Below are 11,145 nucleotides of genomic sequence, written 5' to 3'. Positions count from 1 at the left end.
AGAAACCCTCTTCCCTGTATAGATCACAAATTTCAGACTGTCAGTGTTGCTCAGAGTCCATGTAAATAAAATCAGTCCGGTCCCCCCGCCCTGTGAATCAATAGAGATCTTAAAGGAGAATTTGTTTCCATTCCATTACTCCATTCCAGTCCCTGGGCAACATTTACATTCAGCTTGAAAATAGGAGTAATAGATGAGACATGGAGCTTTCAGATTTTGGTAAGGTACCCCAGGGCCTAGATGGCAGAGATTTTCATCTTTTTGTCCAGGAAATAGCCTAGCACAATCCGACTTCCGTGGGACTACTACTCCCTCTGGGCAATGTTTTACCCGTGCCTTTTAATGAAATGGGAGCAGAAAGAATGATTGAGAAGTGGTCTGTGTGTTATCATAATACTGCTCATTGGGTGAAAAGTGCATTTGTGAGCAAATCTGGCACTGCCTAGCAACTGTTTCCAGGCAAAAGGGGCTGGGACCCAGCTGCCTCTGCCTTTCGGGAGCCAGCAGTCTGTTTGTACACGCTGACAGGATATCTGCTTTGGGCAGCTGGAATTCCAGTGTTAAGGTACGGTTCTCAGCAACTCTTAATTCTAAATATTTTGTTTGTTATTAAGTGACACATTTAACATGTGTTACTAAATTCTATCCATCTCTGTATAAATATATAGATTTTGAAATGGAAATATAATATCTGAAAATAAGGTTGTAGTATTTTATAAAAACCAACAACCACATAGTAATTCCTTTTCAGCCCAGACTCTGCCACTTTCTTACAAGGTCCAGGACTCAACCCCCATTCCCGCATACTTCTGCCAGCATAGGGTGTGAAGTTAAACACGCCACAGGAACGCCTCATGTCCCGTCCCGTCCCCGTCCCCGTCCCCCGCCCGAATAACTGGCCCCTGGCCTTCCTGAGTGGCCGCTGCTCCCACTCCTGGTGGTGACCCTCACCGCTTCGCCCTTGCTTCGGGACAGACCTAAGCTGACAGCAGTCACCTGGAGTTAGAGAGGAGAGGACTGCGTGAGGGGTAGCAGTCTCTCTACGGAGAAGAGTACTTAGAATTTTGGGAGGAATGAAGTTAATACTGTAACCTCCAACTGGTTGGGTACTTAGTACTCTTGGGCAGTCAGCCTCTGGTACTTTAAAAATATGTTTTATTCTTTCATAATTTCATACACGTCTTCAATGTGTTTCTATCATGTCAAACTCCTGTCTCCTGCCAACTCCTCGCAGACTCTCGCCCACCATATCTCCTTCCCAACTTCATGTTCTTTCTATCTATCTATCTATCTATCTATCTATCTATCTATCTATCTATCTATCTATCTTCTATCTCTCCCCCCTCTTTCTCAACAAGCAAACAACTTTAAATAACTCCAACATGCCTGAATGCTCATGGGCGTAGGGCATGGACAACCTACCAGGGGCCACTCCCACTGAAGAACAGTACTCTGCATCCACAGCTGTCAACAACCACCAAGAGTTACTCAGGGGTGAAGCCAGGCAAGCCCCTCCTCTGCTCATACTGAAGTTTTGACGAGTTCCAACTTATGCAGAGGAGAGGAGAAGAGAGGAGAGGAGAGGAGAGGAGAGGAGAGGAGAGGAGAGGAGAGGAGAGGAGAGGAGAGGAGAGGAGAGGAGAGCTACTTAGTAAATTAAGCTATGGTTCATCTGACCTTGCTCTTCAGTATTTAAGTATCCCACACCTAAGTCACACTCCTCTACCTCAGTCTCTTGCCACTACCCTTTGATTATCTCAGCCAACATTCTACACAAGACTTCTATGTGGTGATATTGTGTTCCCTAAAATATTGTGCACCCTAATAAACTTATCTGGAGTCAGAGAAAGAACAGCCACTAGATATAGAGGCCAGAAAATGGTGGTACACATGCCTTTAATCCTAGCATTCCAGAGGCAGAGATCCTTCTGGATCTCTGTGAGTTCAAAGCCACACTGGAAACAGCCAGGCATGGTACTCATGCCTTTAATCCCAGGAAGTGATGGCAGAAAGGTATCTAAGGCGTGAGGACCAGGAACTAGAGCTGGTTAAGCTTTTAGGCTTTTGAGCAACAGTTCAGCTGAGATTCATTCTGGATGAGGACACAGAGGCTTCCAATCTGAGGAAATAGGATCAGCTGAGGAACTGGCGAGGCGAGGTGGCTGTGGCTTGTTCTGGTTCTCTGATCTTCCAGCATTCACCCCAATACCTGGGTCCAGGTTTATTTTTATTAATAAGACCTGTTAAGATTCGTGCTACACTTCTGTTGTGATATCCATGTCTCCAGAACTTACTCTTCCTAGCTCCTCTTGATTGGCTCCAAGATTTTTCTCTCTGTTCATACTTTTAAAAATCTTTACTAAACTGTGTTGTCTCTGCTCGTACACAGCAGACAGGCTTGTTTTATGAAGGAAGCATAAATTGTGTCATGTACATAAACACTAAAATTCTTCCTATGCTCTACTAGCCAAAACAGAGTTACATGGCTGAGTCCAGATACAAAGAGAGGACAGACATATTTCCTAGAGAGAAATCTCCAACTACTCTGTCCATTGGGTGAGTGTAACAAGTCTTTCTCTATCCCACCAGCTCCCAAATAATGACACAGAGAGCTCTTATTAATTATGAAAGCTTGGCCTATAGCTTAGGCTTGTTTCTAACCAGCTCTTATAACTTAAATTCACCCATTTATATTAATCTATGATCTGCCACGTGGCTTGTGGCCGTTGCCTCTCTTCCTGTACATGCTGCTTTTTCTGCATCTCCAGGTATCTTCACCTTTTTTCTTCCCCAGAAGTCCCACCCATAGCTCTTCCTGCCTAGTTATTGGACATTCAGCTCTTTATTAAACCAATCAGAAGGCACCTTCGCAAAGATACATCTTCACAGAGTGTACAAATATCCCACAACAGGTAAGACAGAATCTACTCCAGACACGAAGTTCCCTGCCTGTGTAAGATCTAAAGAAACATGTCTACAGGTAGATCCTCCACTTGAGAGAAATGTGTTAAAAGGAGACTTTCTCACCATTTCCCAGGCTCCCTTAAGAACCACACATGAGCTGAAAGAGAAATCTTCATTGTGATGTGTATTTCTTTAGAACATTCATGGCCTTTCAGTGTTAACCACAGCAGTAACAGCCAATACACAGGGCTATGGCCTTCCCTCATCAAGAAAGCAGGCATTTTTCTATCCCAATTTCTTGTGATTTGCTCCCAATACAGAAGAACTAGAAAGAAAGCCAGGAAAATTCTGGAAACCACCACTGCTGTTCTTTCTCACTCTAAGCCACAGAGTTGTTTTTTTTTTTTTTTTTGTTTTTTTTTTTTTTGTTTTTGTTTTTTTTTTTTTGTTTTTTTTAAGGATGAAAAAGAGAGGAACTAAGAGAAGACATGTTCCTAGTGGTTGGAATGACTGGATGGCTGTGAAATCTCTGTCTGTTGTTACAGAAGAATCTACAATACAAAGATTTAACAGAGCAAGATGGAAGAAAAGAAATAGACATGGGGAGTGCAGGCGGGAAGGGGAGGTAATAGGATGTATCAGGTAGACTGGAATAAAGGGGGCATTCTCAGGGTTAGCTGAAAGAGCTTAGGATGTCAGTACAACCTGGATGCCAGAGGGGAAGGTTATTTAGATGAGCATGGAAAGAGGATGCAGAGAGAGGATCCTAGAAAGCTGATAATCAGTGGGGGAGGGGAGTATTTGTTACTCTCCTGGGACTGTGACAAAATGTCAGACAGAAGCAGCGTAAGGAGGGGTTGAACTTGGCTCACGGTTGGAGTGTACAGTCCATGATGGCCGGAAGGGCCTGGTGCAGGAGCAGGAGGCAGCTGCCCACATTCCATCTGCGCTCAGGAAGGAGAGAGCTGTGAATGCTGGGCTCACTTTCTCCTTTCTCTTCAAGCCAGGATCCCAGCCCATAGGATGGTGCCGCCCACATTTCAGGTGAACCTTGCCACCTCCGCTAACTCAGTCTGGAAATTCTCTCACAGATATGCCTGGAGGTTTGTCTTACACGTGATGTTAGATCCTTCCTGTCAAGCTGACAATATTAGCCATCACAGTGTACCCTTTGTAAACCACAACCACAGTGTGTGTGCCTATGACCATCAAAAGTAAATAAGTAAACACAAGTTACGTGTATCCCAAAGGGAAGACTAGGGGCACAGCAAGGAATGAAGGGACCCAGCAAGGAAAGACCAGACCCCAACAGGGCAGCTGTCATGTGCAGTAGTTTCACGTCTAGCATCTGGGGCTTGTTATGGAAATCGTCCTGGCTCTGACAGCCTTGGGCTGTCCAACCCAAAGGTGGACAAAGGAAAATATGTATCCCACCGAAGGATGAACAAATTCCTTTTTTTTTTTGTACTCAAAAAAATGATAGAAAAAAATGAAGAATCATCTGGAAAAAAACACTAAACTGGAATAAGGAAATTAAGTAATAGGTTTTTAGATAAATGTAATGGAATAAAATAGGAATCATTTCTAAAGTAAGTAAATATAAAACAACATAATTTTAATTTGAATGCAGTTTGAGGGGGGTGGGATAAAGTGGTTTTTAACGTTATGCAGAATGGCTCCCATGAGAGGAGACTGGGGAGTGGCCTCTTCCTTAGACTGGAGCGTACCATGACCTCCTTACTGGCTTTGATTCAGGCTTAGCAAAAAATATCAAAGAAAGAACAGAGAACTCAGAAATAGATCCTAGTGCATGTGTGTATTTGATATAGAGCAAAACGGTATTTTAGTGAAAGGGACACAGTGGGTTATTTTTAAAATGTCACTGATCCAATGGTCTAATAATCTGGAGAGAATATATGTTAAAATAAGTTAACACTGATTAAAGAAAAGGAAAGCAAAGAATGTGTTATGTATTCTCAAAGATTCCTCAGCTTGACTAAGCAAGATAGCACATGGAAGCTGTTAAGGGAAAAACAGCTATTAAATCTTTTGCCACATATTTTAATTAAATACAGTTATATCACTTCCCCCTTCCCCTGTCTTACCTTCAAACTCCCCAATGCCCCATTCAAACCCTCTGAAGCTGATGGCCTCTTTTTCATATCTATGCAACCTGCCTGCTAAGTCTGATTTTGTTGATCATGTGTACATTGTCTCAGGGCTGACCACTTTCATGTTGGATAACCTAAATGGCTCTTCCCTAGCAGAGGCTAATTCTCCCTCCTTCAGCAGTCATTAGTTGCCTGTAGCTCTTTGTCTAGGGGTGGACCCCATGAGATTTTTTTTCCAATCCCCACTAGCATGATTATTGATATTATTGATGCTGGCATTGTTCAGGTCTTGTTTAGGCAGCTATTTCTAGGAGACAATCTCTCTCTCTTTTTTTTTTTTTTTTTTTTTTTTTTTTTTTTTTTTTTGGTTTTTCGAGACCGGGTTTCTCTGTGTAGCTTTGCACCTTTCCTGGATCTCACTTGGTAGCCCAGGCTGGCCTCGAACTCACAGAGATCCACCTGCCTCTGCCTCCCAAGTGCTGGGATTAAAGGCATGCACCATCAATGCCCGGTTCTAGGAGACAATCTCACAGCAGACTTTCTGGTCCTCTGGATCTTCCCATGCTCCTGTCTCCTCTTCCACCATGTTCTTGGAAGCTTACAAGCAGGAGATGTATTGTGGATGTATCTGCTGAGGCTGGGCTCCCCATGACCTGTTGATCTCTGCACTGTGTGCAGTTGTGTTGCAGCTGTTAGGTCACTTAGAAGAGGGCATGGGTGGTACTGATGTCCACACAGAACCTTATAGCCACTCTGTCTTCGCGAGGGGAGGATGGGGTGATGCTTTAGGTTGTTTTCTGTTTTAATGTGGAATATGTTACTCGCTGACTTGTAGGGGATTCACTTTTAATTCATTTATTTTAAATACATATCCATTTAAGACGCTTAGTTATACAATTCAATAGGACAAATAGACTTATCTAGAGGCAAAAAGCATATATGCATTTAAACTAAAAGGTCTAATCTATGTTGTCTTAAAATACTGATAGCTAAGTAAAATAAATTTTTAAGCATAGACTCTAGCATGAATTTTTAACAACAGTTGAAGTAAGAACCATTATTATTAATTATTTTAAGACAGGGTATCACTACGTAACCTGGCCCGGCACTCCTAGGGCCCCTGACTTTTCAACCCTTCCGCCTTAGCCTTCGAAGGGCTAGATTATAGGTGTATACTACTATACCTAGAATATCTAGAGATTTTTAAATATATCTAATTACATATCTCAGAGAAGATGTTATTGGTTCTTGCTTTGTAAATTTTGAGACTAAAAAACATGAAAAGGCTTTTGCTTAGGCAAAAAATTAATTAAAAAAAAAACCCTTACCTTCCTTGAGGGTATAGTATTCGCAAGCTGAGCTCCTAGCACCTGTGAGTGAGCGTTTTCAGGTGTGAGACTCTCACACATATTGATGCTATGAATATTCTTATCTCTTTGTAAAAATGTGCATAAAATTTTGTTGACTATATATACTGAACAGACACAATTGAAAAATCTCAAACCTAAAATGACCCCACTACAAAACTTTTTGACATGATGCTGTAAGTTGAAAGCTCCATATCTGACCTTATAGGACAAGCCATGCTCAAAATATGGAGAATATTGCATAACATCCCTTACAGGCTGTAGGTATATCTGAAACACAAATGAATTTCCTGTTTAGACGTGAACTCTCTCATCACTGTATCTGCAAACATCCCCAAAAGTAAAAAAAAAAAAAAAAAAAATGGAATTAAAGTCACCCATGTTCTCATGCATTTCATCCATACTCAGTCTGTTCACCCAGGGACAGTCAGCCATACCATATCATTATGTTTAGCACTGTTCAGTTTAATATCAAACATCGTCCGATGAAGCGTTGGTGTTCCCCGAGGTTTCCTCCTGTGTGTGCCATGTGACAGTGCCAGCATCTCTTCATTCCGACACTTGGTGTTTGAACTTGGTGATTCTATAGTGGGATTTGATGTTGATCTTAATTTGTACTTCTGGTGTGACTGATAAGTTCAGCACCTTTTCTCTTATTTATCGGACATGTATATACACCCTCGTGTAAAGTGTTTATTACAGCTTTATACATTCAGAGCAGTCTTTGCTAAGGTGATGTTTGAGTCAGAACATGAAAGGTATTAAGGAGCAGGCAAGTGCAACAGTAAGAAATGGGGAGGAAATAAAGGTCTGAAGGCTTTACGATAGAGCTAGTGGGAGACGTTCATTGTGTGAATGAAACTGGAAAGATGTCCCGGGTGACAACTAGTGGGGAGAACTTACATATAAAAGAAGAATCCGAAAGTGACTCTTGAGTTTCTCACTTTTGCCGCTAGTCACCATTTGAACTGGAGAAATCGGAAACAAGAGCATGGCTGTAAATGATCCCCAAGAGCTCTAGTTTTGGGTGGTGTGGTGGGATCTGCCTGTAGTCCCAAATACTTAGGGAGGCTAAGGTGGGAATTTGAGCCCGTGACTCAAGGCCAGTCATAGAATTTGTCTTTTTAAAAAAAGGATCAGTTTGGTAGTTGTCAACATAAAGGTGGTCTGAAAGCAATGTAAACAGATAAGCTCACCTGAGAATCTGAAAAAAATATATATATATATAAATTAAAAAAAGACATGACCTCGGACAGGTGGGGTTATCAAGGAATAGAAGGCCAGAAGCTTCAACGTTCACGTGAGCTAAGGGGAAAGCAGTCGAGGAAGACACAGGAAATACAGCACAGACTGGGGAGACAGACTAGGACAGGCCAGGTAACTCTGTGGACACAGAAGGCACCAGGGGCTTCAGTGAGGATGAGCAAGCTAGTGTGGTGGACTTGGAAACCAGAGGGGGTCCCAGAGAACAAAGGGGGAGCCATAGCATTTGTAAAATATGGTGTGAACTAATACATACTCCAGCACTCTCTAAATACCTAAGGAAGATGAATTTGAATGATGTTTATAGTGTCCTCATAAGGAACAAACATAGGTTCTCTGCCGACTCTCCAGGGCCCATTTCTGCTTTGGGGACTAGGCTGAGCCCAGACCAGAGGGAGAAATATGTAAACTACTCAGTTGTCAGTTGGTTGTGGCTTTTGGGTCGCCTTTCAGTGTCCTCAAAGAGATGTTTGCTGTCTGTCCAGACATCATTACTCCATCCATACTTCATCTTGCAAGAACCATACTACTGATCATATTATCTTAAATAAAACATATAAGACCACATATAATCTAATTCATTTCACAAAACTTACCAGAGCATCGGTCAAATACAAGAAAACTGATTTAAAGCTATAGGCTAATAGATATCACTCACAAACATGATTTAAAGGTACCATGAAAATATACATGCAAACCAAATCAATCAATCGTGACCAAGTTTTTTTAATTCTAAAAAATAAACAGCCGGGCGGTGGTGACGCACGCCTTTAATCCCAGCACTCGGGAGGCAGAGCCAGGTGGATCTCTGTGAGTTTGAGGCCAGCCTGGACTACCAAGTGAGTCCCAGGAAAGGCGCAAAGCTACACAGAGAAACCCTGTCTCGAAAAACAAAAACAAACAAAAAAATGAACATAAAGTGATTGAATGTTTGAAAATCATAAAACAGATCAAATGATAAAACTGATTATCTTAACAGATAGGGGAAAAGCATTTTAAAAATGAATTTCTCATACACACACACACACACACACACACACACACACACACATATATATAACTCCTTGAAAATGATAAATAAGAGTCTTCTTTAATTTAATTTAAAAATAAAAACTGGGCTGGAGAGATGGTTCAGTGGATAAGCGTACCTATGGTGTAAGTTCCTGAATTCAAATCCTGCAATGGCTCAGCATGATTGCATGAATGTCTGGAACCGCAGTGCTGTGGAGAACAGAGTCAGGGTTGCTGAGGCTTGCTGACCTCCAGCCTAGCTAGCTTCAGGTATCCTGATTGGCCTGTTTCAAGGACTAAGGCAGAGCGTGATAGAGCAGAGTACCTGATGTTCCTCTGTCCTGTGCACACACCTGTGCACTCAGAACACACACATACACACACACACACACACACACACACACACACACACACACACACACGGGGGTGGGGTAGAGGAGGGGCAGAGAGAGAGAGAGAGACTGTAGTCTGGGATGTGGCTCAGTTGGTAGGGTGCTTGCCTAGCATGCACAAGGCCCTGGGCTCTATTCCCTACACTGCATAGTGCACATAGCAGTACCTGTCTATAATCCAAGCACTCTGGAGATGGGGGAAGGATGGTCAGAACTTCAAGGCCAGCCTCAGTAATCCAAAGAGTCTGAGGCCAGCCTGGAATATGTGACACTCTATCTCTATCTCAAAGAGAGAGAGAGAGAGAGAGAGAGAGAGAGAGAGAGAGAGAGAGAGAGAGGAGAGAGAGAGACTATGCTAAAACAAAAACAACTTTCATATCAGGAAGAAGAATGTCCCTATTGCTACTTCTGTTCAGATACAGCCAACAAGAAAAGACAACAGACACCAAGTCATGGATAAGTTGTACACTGTCTCAAGTCCTTGTAGTTTGAGGGTGAGGGACTGTCTCAGTAGGAACACCAAATATTCTAATAATGGTGCAGAAGATCAGGGCCTGACCTCACTTTCACTGAGAACAGAGTGACTAACACTTGCTGGGATTTACAGCTCAGGGGAAGGTCTGAGGTTTGAAAGCTGGAGACACAGGAAGTTAACCTCTGATGGGCAGTTAGTAGGAAATCTAAGTTGGATAACTTCCATGGTCTGTCCTTCCCCCATTGAGAGCATATGAGTGTACGGAATGCGGCCTACCACTCCCTCTGTGAGGTAATATCATTTGCCTCTTGGGGCTGCCGTTGACATGACTCCGCCTGGCAACACTAGTGAGGCCTAGCTTGTTTGAGCCAAGATACAACATACTAGCCGGATGCCCTCATGAAAGGACAGTTTTCTTCCCTCCTCTGTAGTAGGCTGTTATCACATGAGGCTCTATGGAAGAAATATTAACAACCTCAAAACTGTGTAGTTCACTTTGAGCTAAACCAAGGCTGTCATGATACATCTTGTCTTTGAAGATGAGAATACAAGGTATTCACAAAAGTAAGTCTCTGTCTTAGTTAAGGTTACTATAACATCTACAAAAGCAGGATACCATAGACTCATGAATTAAATAACAAAGTGATTTCTCTCTCTTCTGGAGATTTCTGATACGAGGGTGGCAACATGATCAGGCTCTGGAGGGGGGACGACACTTTTTGAGTTGTGGTTCTATCTTCTTGTGTCCTCCAGAAGTGGGGAAAGGAAAGGCTGAACAAGCTTCTGGTGTTTTTTGTAAGGACACTGCGTTAGATTTGTTTCCTATGCTATGATAAAATACCACGACAAAACTCAACTCGAGGGAGAAAGGGTTTCTTTAGCTCACAGTTCCAGGCTACCGCCCATCATGGCATGGAAGCCATGACAGCAGGAGCTTGAAGCAGCTGGTCACAGAACATTCACAGCTGGAAAAGAGGGATGGATGTATGCATGTGTACTCAGCTCGTCTTCCCCTGTTACACAGTCCAGGATCTAAGGAGCGATCCTGCCCACAGTGGGCAGGTCTTCCCACCTCAATTAATGTAATTAAGACAATCCCTAACAGATATTTTCAGAGGCTAACCTTAATCTAAATAATCCCTCACAGGTGTGACGAGAGGCCTGCCTCCTGGGTGTCTAACCCCCACAACTCTACCCATTTTTGTTTGTTTGTTTGTTTTTAGGGATAGGGTTTCTCTATGTAACAGCCCTGTCTGTCCTGGAACTCACTCTGTAGACCAGGCTGGCCCCGAACTCAGGCTGCCTCTGCCTTCGGAGTCCTGGGGTTTAAGGCGTGTGCTATATCCACCCGGCCAAACACCACTTTTAACCCACAACCTTCTGCCTCTTGGCCCATAGCTTATGACAATTTTACACCTTAAACACATAGTCATTGCAACGTAAAAGTTCCCATAGCCCAGCTTTAAATATTCCCATAGCCATTAATCATTCCAAAAACTTTAAAAGTCCAAAGTCTCTTAACTGTGAATGAACTTCTATAAAATAAAATAAAAAAAAGTTATATACTTCCAACATATAATGGCACACAGTAAACATTCTTATTCCAAACTGGGAGACTCAGA

The 11,145-nt window shown here is 42.6% G+C and overlaps 1 protein-coding gene across 3 annotated transcripts in view; it reads left to right on the top strand.

Moving 5' to 3' along the window:
• The first annotated feature begins 483 nt into the window (after window positions 1–483).
• Window positions 484–11,145, top strand: part of C13H2orf88 (chromosome 13 C2orf88 homolog) — a 37,782-nt gene continuing 27,120 nt past the window's right edge. The window contains exon 1 of one of the 3 annotated variants that reach the window (XM_037210431.1): window positions 484–565. The gene's annotated coding sequence lies outside the window, so the exon portion shown is untranslated. Of the gene's footprint in view, window positions 566–2,499; window positions 2,557–9,845; window positions 10,088–11,145 lie in introns of those variants that run through there. The other 2 variants (XM_037210432.1, XM_037210430.1) reach the window with 2 other exon arrangements.

This window comes from Peromyscus leucopus, chromosome 13, assembly GCF_004664715.2.
Source record: "Peromyscus leucopus breed LL Stock chromosome 13, UCI_PerLeu_2.1, whole genome shotgun sequence".
NCBI classification, from domain to species: Eukaryota; Metazoa; Chordata; class Mammalia; order Rodentia; family Cricetidae; genus Peromyscus; species Peromyscus leucopus.
The sequence above is the reverse complement of the archived record's forward strand: the minus strand, read 5'-3'. Positions and strand labels throughout refer to the sequence as shown.